The following is a 19,270-nucleotide window of genomic DNA, read 5'->3' on the forward strand; positions in this document are numbered from 1 at the left end:
ATAAGTGACATTATTCACGGTTCACAGCACTGCAAATCCTTTCCAAGCGTTACATATGAAGGCGCACTTTAGAGCTAAAAAAAAAGTGGACTTTTCATAGAATAAATGAATATGGACTCCTTTGCCCTTAGAAGAAGCATTTGAAGTCTTTGCCTCTGGCCTAGTGGCCTAGACATGGGTTCATAGGCCCTAATGTCAGCAACCTTGCGAAACCTTTATTATTGCCCTGCCTATTGGATGACATTCTGGGAGCCTAGCTGTGAGTGATTCGCATGGAAGACTGAAGTTGTGAGAAGTCACAAAATCCGGTCTGGTGAAACCACAATGGTAAACCAGTTTTCACCTAAGGGCAGCTATCCCAAGTCTAGGCCGAGAGAAAGAATAGCATCGAAGGATGTAACTATCAAGGGTGGTAACAACAGCATTCGCTAGTCGATAAAGAAATAAGAGGTCGAAACCAAGATTTAATTAAAAAACTGTTATTACCTAGAGGCCACATCATTATAACGATGAAAACAAACATATATCAAAAGATAAGAAAATATTCTCAGTAGAAGTCAGTGGAGTCCGGCATTTATAAAAAATGTAATAGTGAAAGATAAAACCTTTTTATCGTTACCTTGCGCTCGCCGCGAATATGACACTTTACAACGCACGTGTTACAACGCGTGTCATTGCAACAACATTTTTACATCGCAAAATCCGTTACAACGCATGTCGTTACAACGCAGAATCCATTACAACACAATTACTATTCTAACTCCGCCGGTGTGTTACTTTGGGGAATGCATTGTAATGGATTACGCAATGTAATGAAATGCGTTGTAATGGATTTCGCGTTGTAAAACTTTCGTTGTAATGACACGCGGTGTAACGCATGCGTTGTAAACGATGTTTTACGCTCGCCGCATCAGTGAGCCCAAGTTAAGTGGTTTTCATTTTTTATTTTATTTTATTTTCCCTCGTTGTCTTCTGTCGACTCCCCCCCACACCACCCTGCCACTCTTACCTGCACCAGCCGCCACTGGATCTTGGGAGTCCTAAAAGTTTTAATAGAAATGTATTCTCTACTGTCTGTAAGGACGACACCAGGGCATACCCCCTTACTCCCGCTCCATACGTAGGGACTGGCAGGCATTGCTTTTATATTACATCCCTATTTCTTTCGGGGTTAATGTCTCAACTTTTTTGCAAATCTAAAGAGCGCTTCGTTTGCTGCTTCAGTAGGTTGAGACCTCTGATTTACAAGTCTATCCCTTGTATGAATTCAATTTTGATGTAAAACACATCCAAAGTGCAAAGAAAGCCAGAGCAGATTTTCTTTCCAGGTGTCCCATTCAAGGTTCAGTGGAGGAGATAGTGGATGAGGTTGAATGCGTGGTCGGTAAGGTGGACAGTGTGGAAATTGCTAGCAAAACCATCTCATTTTGCAAAGAGCACGCTGAGAAAGGCAGTTGTCAAGCCATGTTGAGATAGTTCTCTAATGGTTGGCCGCTTGAGAGGAATGTGAGCGAAGAGTTTAGTTTTCAATCATTTCATTTTGGTGAAGAATGGTAAATGGTGTAGAAAGAGTAAGGCGGCCCTCATCAGAGGGGATCATGAGAGTGGTTCTGGTGCAAGTGACGAAAAACAACCTGGTGAAGTCACTGCTTGGTGGTTGGCGTGAGTGGAGCTGGTCAAACCGAGTTACTGAGTGAAGCGGGTGGGAATCTCCGGCCTTTGCCTGCAAGTGTACTATTGTTGGTAGTGTGCGTGTTATAAGTGCATGCATTAATTAATTTATCATTTCCGTTTTACGCATAGCGCATGTTAGTCTGCAACATGTGGTTGGATCTAGTGTGACTCTGTCTCTGGATGGGGCTGGTTGACGAAGGTATTGAGCCTCTGTTTATAGACGATTGATAAATACCTGGAATATGGTGGGTGCTGGGCAGTAAGGATACATGGTTCTTTCTTTCTGCTGACGGTGCAAGAATACTACGGGCCCTATTTGGATGTCGAGCAGAAAGCCACCCAAAAGTCTGTCCGAGGCTTTCCACCAGACACCAAGGGTTTTCCTCCGACCGTCATATTATGATGACAGCGGTCAGAGGGAACCCCGCGGGGGATTCTGCACCTCTTCTAATGGGCTCACAGAGCTCGCCGGAAGTGGAGCGGAACTGTAATCCCTTGAATGACGGTGAAGCCGCCCTCTGCTTTGCCGTCGGGATTACAATGTCAGTTTCTGACAGCCTTTCCATCTTGGCCTTTCCGACATGGAAAAGCTGTTGGGAAATGACTTTGTGGGTCCCTAGCAGGGCCCCCTTCCCCACTAGCTCTCTGCTATGGTGCCCCCATAAACCTCCCAACATCATGTGCCAGGCACTGTGAGGGGCCTGCCACACAGTGCAGGGATGTTAAAAGACATCCATTTTACAATGGCAGCTTGCGGGCCTTTTCTGCCCGGTGCAAGCTACCAAATATAAAATGGATGTTTCTGACCGCCCATAGGGCGGTCGCATCCCAATACTGAGATCGGAACCGCCAACCTAAAGTTGGGTGGGTCCAGATGGCAATAGTGTCAACATCATAATGAACCCTTATATTTGAACCAATTGGGGATGGAGTAGGCGTTAGCGGTTCAACATCTGTATAGATAGCATAGATTGTGGTTCTCTGTGTATTGATGTAGAGGGCTCAATTGCTTGGGTGGGTTGTAAACCTTATATTTCATGCTTAGTTTCTCCCTCCACCCTATGCATGTTCATGCTCTTTCTTCATATTGTAAAACACATAGTGATGTCTCTATGCACTTGTGCGGTATCACTCTAGTGGTTCATCTTTACTACAAATAAATTTTTTATTTTGCTGTAGAGGTGTAAATATACTTTGAATTAAGACCAACCGTTGGAAAAGCAAATGAATAAACGTGGGAATTAAGGGATTAGCGTTAATCTCATTAAACGACTTTCTTCGACGATTAGCCGAATAAAAGAAGGAAAGAGCTGACAAGAGCAGAGGCGGTGTTGTCTACCTGCCAGAGAAACACCTTTTGGAGCAGGACAACAAATGCATTCTGAATAAAGAAATGCAGCTGCTGTCCCCAGTTTCAGTGGAGCAAAATGGATGGGCATTCTTTTTAATAAGGCTGTGAGGTATTCAAGGGATAAGCTTACATGTGTACACTTTAGACAAACTGCTGGCACCATTATGTGCACTGCATGGCACCAAACCTTGTAGTTGGCTAAGCATTGCCACCTCAGTGCCACCTCTGTATCCGTCACCAAACTACACAGAAACCATCCTGAAGAAGTTAATATAAACACCTGCACATAGAGTTCCATCAAAGACACATAATGGGCAAAGGACAAAACAAACATGGACTTTGGCAAATGTTGCCACATATTTAATGACTCACACAGATCCATAACAGGGCCTAACTGGCCACTAATGAAATGAAGAGACCATTTGTAAGGCACGGTAGCTACCCTCAGGTGTCCTAGCACTGCATACATAACGCTTATGGGTGTACCATTAGAAGCTACTCAGGTTTGTTAAAAAGCAGGGTTTTTAGGTGTTTGCAAAAGGTGAGTAGCTTGGGCTCTGATCTCAGTTGGAGGGGGAGGGAGTTCCAGAGCCTAGCCGAGTTGTGGGAGAATGAACGGCCCCCACATCTGGCTCTCTTGAACCTGGGTATCACGGCCAGGAAGGAGGATCCGGATCTGAGCTGTCTGTTTGGGCGGTAGTCGGTTATCAGAGGTTGGTTGATGATAGCGCCTGTTCCCCAAAAGGCTCGATGCGCGATGCACATTGCCTTAAATTTGACTCTTTCCCTTATTGGGAGCCAATGGAGGTCATTTAGTCTGGGTTTGACTGGGAGTCAGTAGGGAATCTGGAGAAGGGTTCTAGCTGCACAATTTTGAATAATCTGCAGCTTGTTTAGGGTAGCCTGGGGTGCCCCTAAGTAAAGGGCATTCCCAAAGTCCAGACGAGACAGGATTAAACCTTGGACCATTATCTGCCTTGCACGGAAGGGTAGCAGGGGAAGGATTTTACGCAGAAGTCTTAGAGACCAAACCAGGTGGCTGAGAGTTTGGCTGCTTGATAGTTGAAGATAAGGGACTTATCTAGCCAGATGCCCAGGCTTTTGATTGTGTCTTTAGGCGCAGGGGCAGGTCCCAGGCAAGGGGGCCATAGTGAGTCGATGGTATTGCTGATGGAATTGCCTAGGAGCATGAGCTCCGTTTTGTCCCCGTTCAATTTAAGGCAGGAAGATGTCATCCACTCAGTAACTGCTTCCTGGAAGTTCTTTAAGGAGTTAGGTGCGGAGTGCAGAGGATTGAGAGCCACCACTAGCTGAGTGTTGTCCGCATAGGTGATAATTTTTACCCCGAAGGGGCGGACGATCTCGGCTAGGGGGCTCATATATATGTTAAATAGCGTAGGGCTCAAGGAAAAGCCCTGCGGCACACCGCAACCAAGAGGCTTGCTGGGGGAGGTGTAATCACCCTCAAAGACCTGAAAGGAGCGATTGGAGAGGAAAGACTTAAACCAGGTGATTGCCATTCCTGAGATTCCCTTACTGCTAAGTCGATGCAGTAGGATGTTGTGGCTCACAGTGTCAAAGGCGGCACTTAGGTCGAGGAGGAGGATAGCTGCGGAGCCTCCTTGGTCCAGGATCCTCCTAGCCTCCTCCGTCACTGCGACCAAGGCGGTTTCAGTCTCATGGAAGGGGCGGAATCCCGTCTGGGTGAGGTCCAAAAGGTGGTTGGATTCTAGGAACTCTGTTAGCACCGTATTGGCATATTTCTCCAAGATTTTACTTAGCCAGGGCAGCAGGGAGATAGGTCGGTAGTTGGCGGGGTTGTTTTGATCTAGATTAGGTTTTTTGAGGAGGGCTTTGACCATGGCTCGCTTCCATGGGAGTGGGACAGTGCCGGTGGATAGGGAAGCATTAACCCCTTCCATGCTCATGACGAGCTCAGCTCATCATGGCATATACCTCTCAGGTGCTCATGATGAGCTGAGCTCGTCATGACCACACCCGTTTTCGTTGCTGTCCAGCACACCAGGGGAAACTATCAGGCAGCGATGTGGTTAAGTAGCTCCAGAATGGTGGGTAGAATGTGGCCAGTGACTGAAAGTAGGGTGCGTGGGGGTGCAGGGTCATTGGGGGAGCCGGATTTTACCTGGTGCATGATAAATTCAAGGTTGGTGGGGTCTAGAGGAGGGAAATGATCATGTGTGGCTGGGGGCTGGTTTCTCGAGCGGGGTCAAGGGATGGGGGAAGGCGGTGTAGATTGATTCTATTTTGCGGAGGAAAAAATCTGCCAAGTTGTTACAGCGGGTTTGGGCATTCAGGGGGTCTTGGGGTTTTTCTATCAAATATAATCCACCCCAAAACAATACACTAGTCTTTTACATCTCACCAGCCACATCCCAGTATAATTCACCTTTAAACAATACAAAATACACCAATTAATATCTCAACAGACCATCTTGAATCCAAATAACAAGTCCCCCAGAACCGTAAAGGACCCCCATCTTTCCAAAGCGCTGCAGGACCCTACAAATGTATCAATATACAAAATGACACACAGCATAAATCAATTACAAATATAAAAGGTGAAAAGGGAATTTTTAGAGCACTAATTGAAAACACTCAAATTGTCTTGGTTATGTATCTACCATGAAGGATAACGTATGAAAGGTACCCTCTACAAGTACTTTGCGGTCTGGATGAAAGGGGAAGAAAAAGAATGAAAACTAGAGAAACTCTCAAGCGACTGTATAACTTCTATGTAGGCCGGCTAGGGCTCCATGGGCTAACCAAATCTGCCAAAATTAAAACAAGAATGTGTGCATACTCTTATTTATCTTTTATTTGATTATATAGACATGATACTATGCTATTGCAAAGATAATTTATTGTCCTTTAATTGTACAAAATTACATAATTAAAAAGAATTTCTGAAATAACATATGTCAAAAGATGCTGTACAATATTTCCACATAGTGAGACAATAGATTATACAAATGAAACAAACTGACAAAAACACATCACAGAACCAACAATAAAAAACATATATCGATAATACAAAGAAACAACCCCCTATAATCAACCACAGCTGACCATTCTCACATCATTCACCCCAAACATCTGTCATACTCTCATCACACCTATGACCTCACCAAACAGCCACATACACTGTTGATTTAAACAATGACAGCATATAAATAAAAAACTCTCCGTTGTAGTGTTGTGGGTTAGGAAAGGTGCAACCAGGTCTGACCTGGTCTAGTTTTCATTGTACCTCGAACGAACTATCTAATGCCTTTTTTTAAAGAATTGTACTATATGAAGTCTCAGTTTAAAGCAAAAAAACAATAGTTGATGATAACAATCCTATGGTTTTAGATGCGCTATTGGCTCGCTTTTGACATCATCTCCTACGTGACGCTACTATACAGTATTCCAGTGGCGGCTCCTAGGCTATGGCGAAGGAGTATCGCCTCACTGCTTTTGAGCCGTGCAAAGCACGAAACATAAAATGGTAATAACTTTGCGTTATTATCATTTTATTCTTCATGCTGCTTTGCGGGCTGTTGGGCGGGGCTGCTCTGCTCTCGGAGCCGGGCAGAGAAGGAGTGAATTGCCCACTCCTAAGAGTGCAATGACTGTTAGTCGGCCCTCACGGGACGCTCTAATCAGTCATGCACACTATCCCTGTACTCCATAAAGGCTGCATTACAGCCTGCATGGAGAAAATGCCCAGCCCTCCAGCCCCTGGCTTACGCCGTGTCACGTCGCTCAGACCAATCACAATGCTGCATTGCAGCATTGTGATTAGTCAGAGGAGCCTGGGTGCTTACAAATCACAGCGCTGCATATCAGCGTCGTGATTGGTCAGTAGGGCCTCGGTGTGTTTCCTGTTCGAAGATGAGGAGAGCAGGAATACGGGACCGGCATCAAGGAAAGTTTTTTAAATGTTTTATATTGCCCTCTCTCCCCCCTCGCGACTCCCCCCCCCTGCCGCGACACCCACCCCATCCCGCCACCCGTGAGCCATGCCGGCGGCCACTGCCATCTTCACTCAATTGGTATCATAGACTCAACTCTTGAGTGGATCACTGATTTTCTCCAGAACTGATCTCAGACAGATCACAAGTCCCAGTGCCCCACGCTCTTGGCTCAGCCAAACCCTCTTCAGCTTTTATGTTTCCTCACTGCTGCTTCTCATCCACTCCTTTGGGCTCTTTTTTCTTCCCTATGCAGATGACTCACACATCCTTTTTTACCTCTATGATACATCCTCTTTCAGCATCTCAAACTTCCATCACTGTTTCATCTCAGCTGTCTTATGCACGACCCTAAGACATCTCAAAATCAATATAGAGAAAACAGAATTCTTTTTTTTGTTAATTCCGCTGCTCAATGTATATGAAGCTTGCTTTTTAAGTAGTGCACTTATTGGTTTACAGAGCTTAAATGAATAATCCCCAATGCTCTTTTGTGGTAATGTGGGCGAGCAGTTTAGGCTTATCAGAGGGTAGTGTTAAGCATTTGTTGTACTCACAGAGGCAATAAATGAGACACACACTCACAAAGAAACTCAAGACCAATTTAGAAAAATGACAAAGATTTTTATATAATTTTAGACACCAAGATCATCGGAATCAGGTAAGTACTTTAAACGTTATGGATTTTTACAGGAAAAACAGTCGAAAATCACAGCTGTATGATTTGAGGCATAAGCCTCGAACGCCGTAATGTTATCCTATGGGAGAAACATTAACTGCAGAGGTACACTTACAGACAACTTATAGGACTATTCTTCTGGACTTGAGGTAAGTAGGGGCCAACGTCCAAGAAAGCACAAGCAGTTCAGGTTTACCTGCGCTGGGGTGTCTGGGTCCAGAGGTGCTGCTTCCGATGGGTACATGTGCACCATATATAAGGACTTATAAGCGTAACCCAGTATCTAATCTGGAGTGTACCAAAGTACATGGCATAACATTTTAAGGAGAAAGCAGATAGACTGGGGTCCTGATTAGCAGGATCCCAGTTAGACTAGTCAAAACAGTGTAACATCAAGCAAAAAGTGGGAGTAACCATAAGAAGATCCTACTTTCCTACACATCGCACTCCCTGACTGTCTCTCCTCTTCCCCCAACATAATAAAGATGACTAAAATCAAAGTCAAAAGAATATGACCCCAAAGCTTCACGCACATGGAAGAGAACATAGATAGATGTGATGGCGCTGAATGATTAGGATGGTGTTTGCATCGTGCAAACTAGGCACAAACTCCAGTCCGCGCTCCACTTACTCAGATGGACGTTGGTGTTGAACTAAGACTTGAAATCGTCAGATGTAGCATTTCAATCACAGTGACGCATATTCTGCCCCACAGTAATGACAGAGAGGAATGAGTTTCAAACCATGAAGGTTTATTAGCAATTTAGTAGAGTTGCAATCTCAAATCAGTGAATTCAGTCATAAATCAATAATCACCTGATTACAGCAGAGTCATAAATCAGCCAGGCATGTTGAAAAAAACATTGCGAAATGCAGATATGTAAAGGCAGAATCGGTTACATAAAGATTAATTTCCCCTTGCGGGAAATACCTATGCTAAGTGACAGTTAAAGTTGGGGAATTCATAGGCAACTGGTGGGAGTAGAGAAAGAATCTCACATAGACCCTGGGGAAGGCTCAACTCAGTAAAAGACAAATGTACTTGCTCTAGTAAGTAAAGCTATGAGCTAAAGTATAAGGAGCATTGAGTCTCAGAAGAGGGAGAGAGTCATCCACTTGGAAAGGTGGACAGGGAAAACGCAACTCTCAAGGCAAAACTAACTAAGGTCACTTTCAAACAATTAAACATGAAATTTCATCCAAACGTTACATTCTACAGGTTACCAGCATATTTTCCTGAAACAAAAACAAATCATGCAAAGCAGTCAGAAATGCAATGTTTAACTTTAAAATGGAGTAGATCACCTTGACCCACTCCTGCTAATGTTAAGATGCATTTTCTAACTAAAGTTAATCGAAGACATATGATTCACACAGTTTACTATGTCTAAATGTAAAATGACGTATACAATAATGCGATCATGCATAAATAAAGATTAAGATTTGCTAACAGGGCAGATTCATACCCAACCTCTACTGCACTAGAGATATACAAGGCCCAAGCATGCGGGGCAGCCCTATATGGGGCTGAATTGTGGGGTTGCTCTAACCTTGACCAGCTTGACTGAACTGAAAATGCCTTTATTGAATCTGTGTTGAGCCTACTGAAAAGCATCTCACTACTACCACCGAAGTTGGATATAAATCTCAGACAAATATCAGACCCAGCCTCTTTAAAACCCATACTATATTGAATTAGGTTCTAGACGACAGAGGATCTGGTCCCGTATGAAGACCACCTCCAGGAGAAAGTGGTCAATTGTTCAGCTTCCATGATTCCCTGGGTCTCCCATGTAAACAACTGGAGTGATTGATCAGGCTAGGGTTAACTGAATATTGGCTGAACCCCGCCTCTATATCGAAAGGCGCCCAAGAATTAGTTACATTGTCCTACTGGAATGCTATTAACTTAAGCAGAATATCGACTGTATGCTCTAGCAGGCTGACTGATTTATAGTTGTCCCACAAATGTGCACCAAAATGTGAGGAATTTATGGATTATGTAAACGTCCCATGCATAAGATCCCTAGTTATTAAATTTAGGCTAGGGACCTTGCCAATTTCTTCATTTACTTGCTTATGGAGTAAAAACAATGGTATTTCAAATGACCTATGTCCCATGGGTTGTCAAACTGTGGAAAATGAAGAACATGTTTTATTCTTTTGCCATGCAAATGCCAATTAGCGCGCTTGCTGGATTGTGCCTCTTTGTTGACTCCTTGAGATTGATAATTGACATACAGCCCTGAGAATCTGTAAGTCAGACAATAGGTGTATCATTGTCTATTCAGTCTCCACTTTCTTCCGCTCAATTTGGCATATAAGAGGTAAGATTGGGGCAAATATCTCACCCCATGGGTGATCGCTGATGAGTTCATGTTTTAGAGACTATTTATTACTTGTAATTTGCACTTTATGTTTACCCACATCAGATAGCACTTGAACAACCCCCCAAACTAATGTGTACAGCTAGATACCACGGTTGGCATAGCGGACTCCCTTTGGGCTCATTTTTAGGTTCTTTTTGAGGTTTTTGCCTTTCGGAAATTGTTATAGAACAGAGGTACTTCCAAGTGTTCTATCGTAAACAGATGTCTCTAGATATTAACTTATTTTTAATTACTTGTTTTTAAATGCTTTGTGTATCTATTTTGGGTAACTATCTCAGAGTGGAGGTACTTTACTACACATAGATGCAAAATGATCTTAAACTATTTTAATTGCCCAGTATAAACAGGAAAAATATACAACGTGAACAACTACCTACAATTTGCATGGGGTGGCCATTATTTGAAAGTGAAATGTATAATTTTGGATTAGGAGGGTACTTTTTAGGTTTCATCTGCACAGCGCACTTGTTAAATCTATTATATTCATTATAAATCTTAAAAGGAGCTTACATCCCACCCCCTTGCTTTTCATTGGTTCCTGTGCTTGCCACTTACTTATACTCAGTTTCTATTGGCTGTAGCATACGATTTCCTGATGTTCCTCATGTTTTTGCTCTTATCAGTGTCCTGAGGTCCAAGTACTGTGTTCGTCCGCTTTAGTGGACTTTTCTGAATGTTTTTTTTATGTTCAGCGTGCACAGCACTTGCACTGTGCTTGTTTACTTAATCTCCCCATGGCTGCACGCACTTTAAGCGTGTTTCAATCAATCAATCAGGGGTTTATAAAGCTTGTCTAAACACCTGTGAGGGTCTTAAGGCGCTGTGGGAAAAAGGGGAGGATCCTCACAGACCGCCTTTAAAAAGCATACTTGAAATGCATGCAGCCACGGGGAGATTAGGTAAAAAAGTTCTTTTTATGTTTAGCCTGCCATGCTCGTTCCGCTTCACAGATTGCCTATAACATATTGCTTTCACAAGCATGTTTGAAATGCATGCAGCTATGGAGAGATTACGTAAACAAGCCCAGCGCTTACGCTGTGCTTATTTTTATGTTTAGCCTGTTGTGCTTGTGTACATTATTATTATTATTATTAAATCGGTTTTGTATAGCGCTCGGTTACCCTAGAGCATCCCCGCGCTTTTGCCAACTAGCGGCATCCGAAAATGCTGAAAGAAGAGAGTAGGAATTAACAGAAGAGGAGAGTCTTAAGTTGTTTTCGGAAGCGCAAGAGACATGGTTCTGCTCGGAGACTGAGGGGTAGGGCGTTCCAAAGAATGGAGATATTGACCGAAAATCTCCTACCACCCGATCGGGCCTTTTTTACCCTGGGGACGACCGTCAGATGTTGCTGGTCCGAGCGTAACGTTCTGCTCGCTTTGTACGGGACCACCATCTTCTGCAGGACAGGGGGACCTTTGCTTTGCAGGATTTTGTGGGCGAGGCATAGGGATTTAAATTTCACTCTTTCCCTTATTGGCAGCCAGTGTAGTGCCCTCAATGCTGGTTTGGCGGAGCAGGACATGGGGATATTATGGAGCATTCGTGCTGCCGCATTTTGAACTTGTTGGAGTTTGTTCAGAGTGCTCTCAGGGGCCCCAAGGTAGATCGCGTTGTTAAAGTCCAGCCTGGACATAATTAGACCCTGTATCAAGAGCTTTCTTGATAGGAAAGGATTGAGAGGCAGTATCTTACGTACTGATCTGAGGAGACCAAAACAGACGCCCGCCAGTTTGGAAGCTTGGGCTCTAAGGGAGAGATCTCGTTCCATCCAGATGCCCAGGCTCTTGATCTCATCCTTGGGTTCAGGAGGGCTCCCTAAGCAGCTAGGCCAGGCTATGCTGGGAAAGGAGGGGTTTTTTGGTCCCATCACCATGATCTCCGTTTTGGACCCATTCAGTTTGAGTGCTGAGTCCCCCATCCAGGAATGGACCTGTGAGAGGCAGGCTTGGAGTATCTGGGAATTCTCAGAGGATTGGGAGAGGGCGAACACCAATTGGGTGTCGTCGGCGTAGCTCACGATCTTGATGTTGAACGGAGCCACCACCTCCTCCAAGGGGGCCATATACACGTTGAATAGTGTAGGACTCAGGGAGGAGCCCTGAGGCACACCACAATGGAGGAGGGTGGATTCCGACCGTGCACTCCCTTCCCATACCTGAAAAGATATTTCGCTAAGAAATGACCCAAGCCAGTTTACCGCTGTTCCTCTCACTCCGGCATCTCATAGTCTCTGGAGTAGTACCTGGTGGTTCACAGTATCAAATGCCGCGCTCAGGTCCAGGAGGATCACTGCCACTGATCCCCCTGAGTCTAGAATGCAGCGTGCCTCTTCCATGACTGCCAGCAAGGCGGTGTCAGTGCCTTGGCCCGGGCGAAAGCCAGTTTGGGAGCTTTTTAGCACTCCATTGGTCTCCACAAAATTGGACAACCTAGAGTTAACCAATTTTTCTGAGATTTTACTCAGCCCTGGAAGGAGCGAAATGGGCCTATAGTTGGCCATGTCTGAAGGGTCCAAAGAAGGTTGGCTGCAAGTATTTCAAGAGTGTTTTTTTTTTTCAGAAAGCCTTTGAGCCGCCCCCATTTCCCCAGACAATGAAGGATGCGACTTGGGCACCATAGTTATTTTTCATCTACATTTAGATATTCACAGATGAAACAAGGGTGCACTCTATTCTTAGCCACTCAGTAAAATGAATTTTAAAACCTCAGACTTTGAATTAGTTTTATTTGGGGATTCCAACATGGAACACGTTTTCTGGCATAGCATGGCCCTTTATTGATGTCAGCGACATACCTCACTTTAATAATCACGTGGATGCAAATAATCCAACATGGCGACTGGCAAATGTAGCAAGATACATCTCACTGTAAGAGAATTCATGTTTTTCATTGTACCACCATGAAACCAATGGTCTATGCCGATCAATCTGGGTGGTACTATGGCACTGGATTTTACCTTCACTAGTTGCCAATTCATTTGCCAGATGAGTACTGTCACCAGCAGTTTGCAGCACTTTACCCAGGTATTACTGTGGCATTGAGTTTTACTTTCACTCATCCGAAAAGCACTGTCGCACTGTCGCTCTGTACAAGCACATTACCTGCAGTTGAATGTTTAAAGTTTCCACCCTACGCCAGGGCTCCTACTTGCTGCGGCATGGAGTTTACTTTACTATAGCTGCCAAGGTTTCAGAATGCTATGTGTGACATTTTCTGACAACTGACTCTGCAACAGGCTCAGGCTGTCTCAAGCCACCCTCCCCACCCACCATCCGCCCCCTGCAATGGCAATCATTTTCAGTTTGCCACTGGTGCCCGGTTAGTTCAGGCAGCCTGTTTGAGTCCTCTCCTGGCAGCCACTAAAACAGAACCGGGCGATCAGTGAGTATCGCGGTCGGTCACAGGTCATGACTCCGGCGACACGCTGCACTGCACTCTCCTGACCGGGCTAGGCAATATTGAATTGTCTGCAGGGGGTCCGGCTTGTGTTAGCACTGCTTGAGACAGCACCGGATGGCTATGAGCAGTGCCGGGAGTGTCATAATGATTATGGCTGGCAGCACCAACTGCAAACCATTGAGCTGCTGGCCTTCACACTCCTGGCCACCCCGAGGCTCTACTAATTTAGCAGGACTGGAAGCAAGACATGATGCCCCCCGGCCAATGTATCAAACAACCTGACAGTCTCTGTAGTACAAGTAGCTACTGGGTATACTACCAGGCCTGCTGTGACAGCAGGATGTCTAACACATGACTCAGAGCTGCGCAGGCAGTGCCAGGCTATAGGAATAACATTGATTAATATATTGTAGAACTGACTGTGAGCTTGCCAGTGCAGCCTTAGTTCTCAGCTGGCAGTCCTGTCAAGTACCATGCAGCCCCCCAAGCCTGCAGGAGCAGCGCGCTCTGCCACAGAAGGCGCGCTGTCAGCTGCCACACACAAGTTTGCAGCGCTTCAGTGACAGCAAACGTATCATGCACATATGCGTGACTATGCATTTCAGTGCTGTGATGCGGTGCACCACACTGAAATGCGTTAGTCTAACACCTGATGTGTGGTACTTGGTAGAACTGTTTCACTAGTTTCCTGTTTACCCGTCACAAGAGCACTGTCACTGTTTAAACACATCAAGTGCAGTTGACGGTTTTCCACCATATGCCACAGCACTTCTAAGTGCAAATATATCACTTATATTACACAACTGCTTATCAAGTTACAACTTACAACAAAAAACAACTTATAATTGATCACATAGGAGAAAAATGTTGTGTCCTGCTGGACATATTCTAGTGCTTTACCAGCCTCTCCCATGAGGGTTGGTCTATACGCCCACCTCACACCCAACCAACACAGGCATCACTGGTCACTGCCAATAAAAAGAGCCCGATTGCACCTGCTCGGTGCCACTTTTAAGTAACATATACTCTATGTCTGCATTCATAATTTACAAAGTATGTGGGCCTAGAGCCAAGCGCGCAATGCCAATTAGACTCAAAGGGCTTCAGCCCCCGCCCCCTTCGTGTGTGGCAGCCCGGCGCACAAACTGCCTCACCCAAGTACTTCACAGGTCATTTAAAGACCTTTTGCTTGTTAATGAGGCTTTGGTGGTTTTCACCCCTTCTTAGGGCCCCTGCAGCTCCACTTTGCCTTTTGATTGAAGAATCAGCCCCCCCAAAATGTTTTCTTAGTCCCCCCGAAATTTGACTCTAGGACGGTGCGCCTCTGCCTAGAGCCCACAACTTTACAAAACCTATTGCACTTACCAATGCTTGTTTCTCCCCTGCTTACAATAGGTCCTAATAGTTAGACGCTCAGAACCAATCAGAAAATAGAAACGGCGTCGGAAAGTCCATTGGTAGAAGAGTACAATAGTGTTGTGATTGGTTGGAATGGAGTCTTTCAAACCGCTTGTTTCGGTATGGCCTCCAGGTATTGGCTGGAGGACAACATGGCCAGTTCATTGGCTGCAGCAGCATGAGTCCCTGACGGAGATAGCTTCTAACCCCACGCTGTGTCAGCTTGCAGGAAGTGCCAGGCTTGTGTAACGCGAGAGCACAGACTGCACAGGACTTGTTGAAATCCGTGATCCGTGCGCCTGGGTTTACGGGGCGGAACTTTCCTGTAGGTGAGGGTTAGAAAGCGGACTCTCTCCCCCACTCACCTGACTCCTCCCCCCAGCAGCTCCTGTGACGCAATACGCAGCCGCGCGCCACCCGTGCTCTACTTCTGTGCGTATGACGTAAGCACCTCTGGCTCACGTCCTCGAGTCATTCCCGGGTTCTCAGACTAGCTCTCCAGGCGCGAGCATCTGGACCCGCATCCAGACCCACGCGCCCTCTCTGGATTCGGGCGTTTTCAATGGTGAAAAATTCCGATCAGACATTACTGTTAGACTAATAGTTGCACTGGGCAGTCCAAATTAGTTTAATGTTTTTGTGATTCTTGCGCCTGGCCACCTCTGCTCTCTGCTGTTATGAGATATGCTGGAAATGGAGAGTGTTTTCTAAAGCTGGGTGTGCACGTGCCACAGTGACCATTCCCGTCTCGAGGGCAGTGCCTTGTCTTGCCATCAGAAGTAGTCTCATTACAGACACAGTTGTGGCCATGTGGACTTGTTGGAAATTGTGAAATCAGGGCAGCCGTTTTAATCCCATCCACCCTATCTGGACAAATTGTGTTGTCCTGGACAATAACTTTTTGATCTTGTGTCTCTGGTACGTTATTGCGAGTATTTAAAAATATTTTTAAAAGCTACCTATAAGTGTATTGTTAATCACATTGCACTGTATATTATATGTGATAAAAGGGACAGTGCCCAGTTTTGTGGCATATTCACTCAAATATAATACAGTGGTAAATATATAATATTTGGAACAGGTAGTAGTGTATTGGTTTTTGCTTCATCTACTTTTAAAAAACGGGTTCATTTTTAGCAAATCTTACTCTCCTTTTGCCACTGTTCTCTAATCTGACAATATTTGAGCACAGGCTTAATGGGAGAAATAAATACAGAAGGCATATTTCAAATACATGACTCAGAAGTGGTTTTCGCTGACGTATTCAGGGCTGCTTCACAGAAAGAGGCTTTATTTACATCTCTATAGCTAAAAGTCCTCCCGTGGCTGCATTGTACAGGACCCCTCTCAGTTTGGTGTTGGAGACCAGGGTTCGAGCCTCGGGTTCGAGCCTCGGGGTCGCGTCCACATCCTGTGATTCTGGGCAAATCACTTAATCTCCCTGTGCCTGAAGGTGTAATGCCAATACGGTGCTCATGTAAAGTGCTCCAATACCTTCGGGTCGAGTTTGCGCTATATAAATATGCACAAAAAAAATCCCTCCCAGTCACTCACAGGCATCTCTTTTATATAGGGCTGAGAGACTAAGAATTGCACGGCCTGCTGACGTGTCCTGCCAGGTACCTCCAGTCATCCCCTCTTGCTTCTCATTTGAGTGGCCTACAGTGGGGCATTTGTCATCCTGGAGCAACTCTATGTTGGCAGGGGTACAAAGCTGCAGAAAGCGGGACGATTGGCTTCTCTAATGAAACCTGCTCAAGTTGGGAAAAATTGCATCACTGAACGTGTCAATCACTAACTCTAAATCCACAACACCTGCCTTAACCACTAACAGTGAGCATCCACAGAGTAGTGTGCTACCCATTCGCAAAAGCAAACCAGTGCCTTGCCAGGGGTAGTAGTAATTGATCTAGAAATAACCATATTAGAACATTATTTTACGGGCGTGCTGGTGTTTTCTTGCTAAGCAGGGCATAAACATCAGGGATACCATTAAAGTCTTTTTTTTTTGCCATTTGAAATAGAAAAGCAACATTTGCATCAGGATGACTTTCAGGGTCTTGTAGTCATGTTTTATTCCGTTATACAGTCGGGGCAACAAGTGCCTCAATGCAAAGCAGTGGACTAGATGAGCTCCTTACGTGTGTTGAAACCAAGAAGTTGTTAGCTCTCGTTTTATTTCCCCCCATTATAAGTATGTGCGATAGGGGTGAAACTCCCAGCATGCAAACCATTGTTAGCTTAAAAAAATTCATGCTGATGAGGCTACAGAAGCCGTTGGTAATTTGGCAGATATGCATGCTACCACCGGCCTTAAGGTATAGTGTGCCCTCCTGCACCTCTCTGAGGGCATGGCGTGGAGCAAGGGGACTTGCCTGCTGTCTTAGCTTAGCAAATGGCCCCATGTCACCAAGGACACAGTGCTCAGTTCCAGGCTTTTGCACAAATTGTTTAAGATGTGTTGGTGCATTGGATCAACTAAAGTGGACCAGGACTACAACCCCAGAATGCAATCGGTTGGAAAAAGAAACGCGCAACAGGATCACCGCTTCTTTGGTGGAATTGAGTTATCTGGTTACCTTAGTCTAATGAGCTGCAGTTGTGCAGGGTGAAGAGGAGCTGTTTCCACACCCAGAATTTTTTGTCTGTACTCGAGCATCTTGTTGATGGCCTCTCAGACTCGTGGAAGCAGAGGAACCTGCGCAGTGAAGAGTATAATGGAGCGCCCAAAGTTACATTCTCTCCACAGACTTTGCCTATAAGATGCACTGAGACATTCTACCACATACAACTGTCTCTACTCCAGTGCAGTAAATGGCGAAATCAAAGTCCCCCCCCCCCCCAACCCCTTCATTTTATCTAATTCTCCCCATTAGGAGTTCCCAAACTATGGCATATATGAGTTTCGAAGATGAAGATGTTCTAGTAAGTGCATTTTAAGTGCCCTGTGAGATTCCAAGTGGCTGGACATAGCTACATGACAAGTATATTTCAATAAGTGTCTTTATCAAGTTACTCTACAAATAAACCACAGAGTTGGTAAAGTTTATTCTTAAAACATCAGCTTAAAATATCAAGTAGTGTGAAGTACCACGAGAGGCAGTATGGTCTTAGGGGTTCTGAGTGTGTTGCTAAGTTGAGAGCATTAGTGAAGGAGTGAACGCCCTGTGAATGAAGGGTGTTACAGATTTTAAGGACTAAACATGTGAAGAAGAGAGATTCCGTTATATAGCAGTATCGTTAAAATAATTTAGTGCAAACTAAACACGTTAAATGTAGAAAAAAAACAGTTTTACTGCTTGAAAAATACCCATCTGTCAAATGTATTTTCTAGCAGACAACGCCCACCTTGGCAAATGATTTGGACTTGTGATATCTTTTGTTAGGGAACATATTCCAGAGTGATAGTGCAGGCTTGAAATTGTTTGAAACTAAAGAGTTTCACCATTCCCTTCACAATGTACTCACCTTGAGCGTCTTCCAATAGCCTGTCTGGGTTGGGCAGGTGGAGGTGCCTACCGCAACCTATAACGAATCTCAAGGTCTGCAGCAGTGCAGATCTTAATGGCATTTTCCTAAGGCCTCGAAGGCTGTTTTAGTGATTGTAATAAGTCTGCATTACGTAAAGAACAGGAGAATAAGAGTTGAAACTTTCCTATATTCCAAGCGAAAAGCAGCTAAGTCACAACCCTAGCCTGCTCACGGTAGGTGACTGCACGCGTTCTTGTGAGTTCCTTTCCTTAAACATGCACCAGACGCGAAACCTTTGTCTTGGATGTGGCTGCACAAATGGCACAGACAGTGTGGTACAAACTAGATTGTCTGCATGCATTCTGTTTTGCCATTGTGCAACATTCCGTCCATCATCTTGTGTGTTTTGCTGTTCACCTTATGTAGGAAGGGTATGCCCAGACGTGGGTCCCGTGCTCACTAAGCCACCGGAGTCAAGCTATCCTGGCTGAAGATGGCTGATAGCCAGAAACTGGTCCTAGGATCCTTGATTCCGGTCCAGGGAAGACATGGCTTGGCAGTTCGGGCTGGACTGTTCCCACGAGGCACAGGGTCAAGACTGATTTGCATATGGCCATGTCTGAACTGGGGTGGCTTGGTGAGCAAAAAAACGATGGATTAAACCCAGATCTGTGACTGAGGGTGAATGTTTTGCCATTGTGCAACATTCCGTCCATCATCTTGTGTGTTTTGCTGCATGCATTCTGTCTTCATGGTTGTGAGTCCCTGTCCTTGCAATCTACTTGCAAGCTCATGATGCGCCAGCGTCACACGATGAACCACCTTTGGTGCCATGCGCCTCTCTGTTGTGTCTGGCCCCTCTTCCCATGTTATATGGCTGCTTGTCTCTGGGCCAGTAGCCTGTAATTGTTGCCCTTTACAGGCACAACCTAA

General features: G+C 45.1%; 1 protein-coding gene across 7 annotated transcripts in view; it reads left to right on the top strand.

Annotated features, from left to right (window-relative positions):
• Positions 1-19,270, top strand: part of RANGRF (RAN guanine nucleotide release factor) — a 75,418-nt gene that overhangs the window by 20,898 nt on the left and 35,250 nt on the right. For 2 of the 7 annotated variants that reach the window (XR_013603502.1, XM_078669102.1), the window contains exon 1: positions 15,314-15,431. The exons of 1 other annotated variant lie outside the window; for it this stretch is intronic. The gene's annotated coding sequence lies outside the window, so the exon portion shown is untranslated. Of the gene's footprint in view, positions 1-15,048; positions 15,196-15,313; positions 15,785-19,270 lie in introns of those variants that run through there. 4 more of the 7 variants (XR_013603501.1, XM_078669100.1, XM_078669101.1 and 1 more) reach the window with 3 other exon arrangements.

This window comes from Lissotriton helveticus, chromosome 12, assembly GCF_964261635.1.
Source record: "Lissotriton helveticus chromosome 12, aLisHel1.1, whole genome shotgun sequence".
NCBI lineage: Eukaryota > Metazoa > Chordata > Amphibia > Caudata > Salamandridae > Lissotriton > Lissotriton helveticus.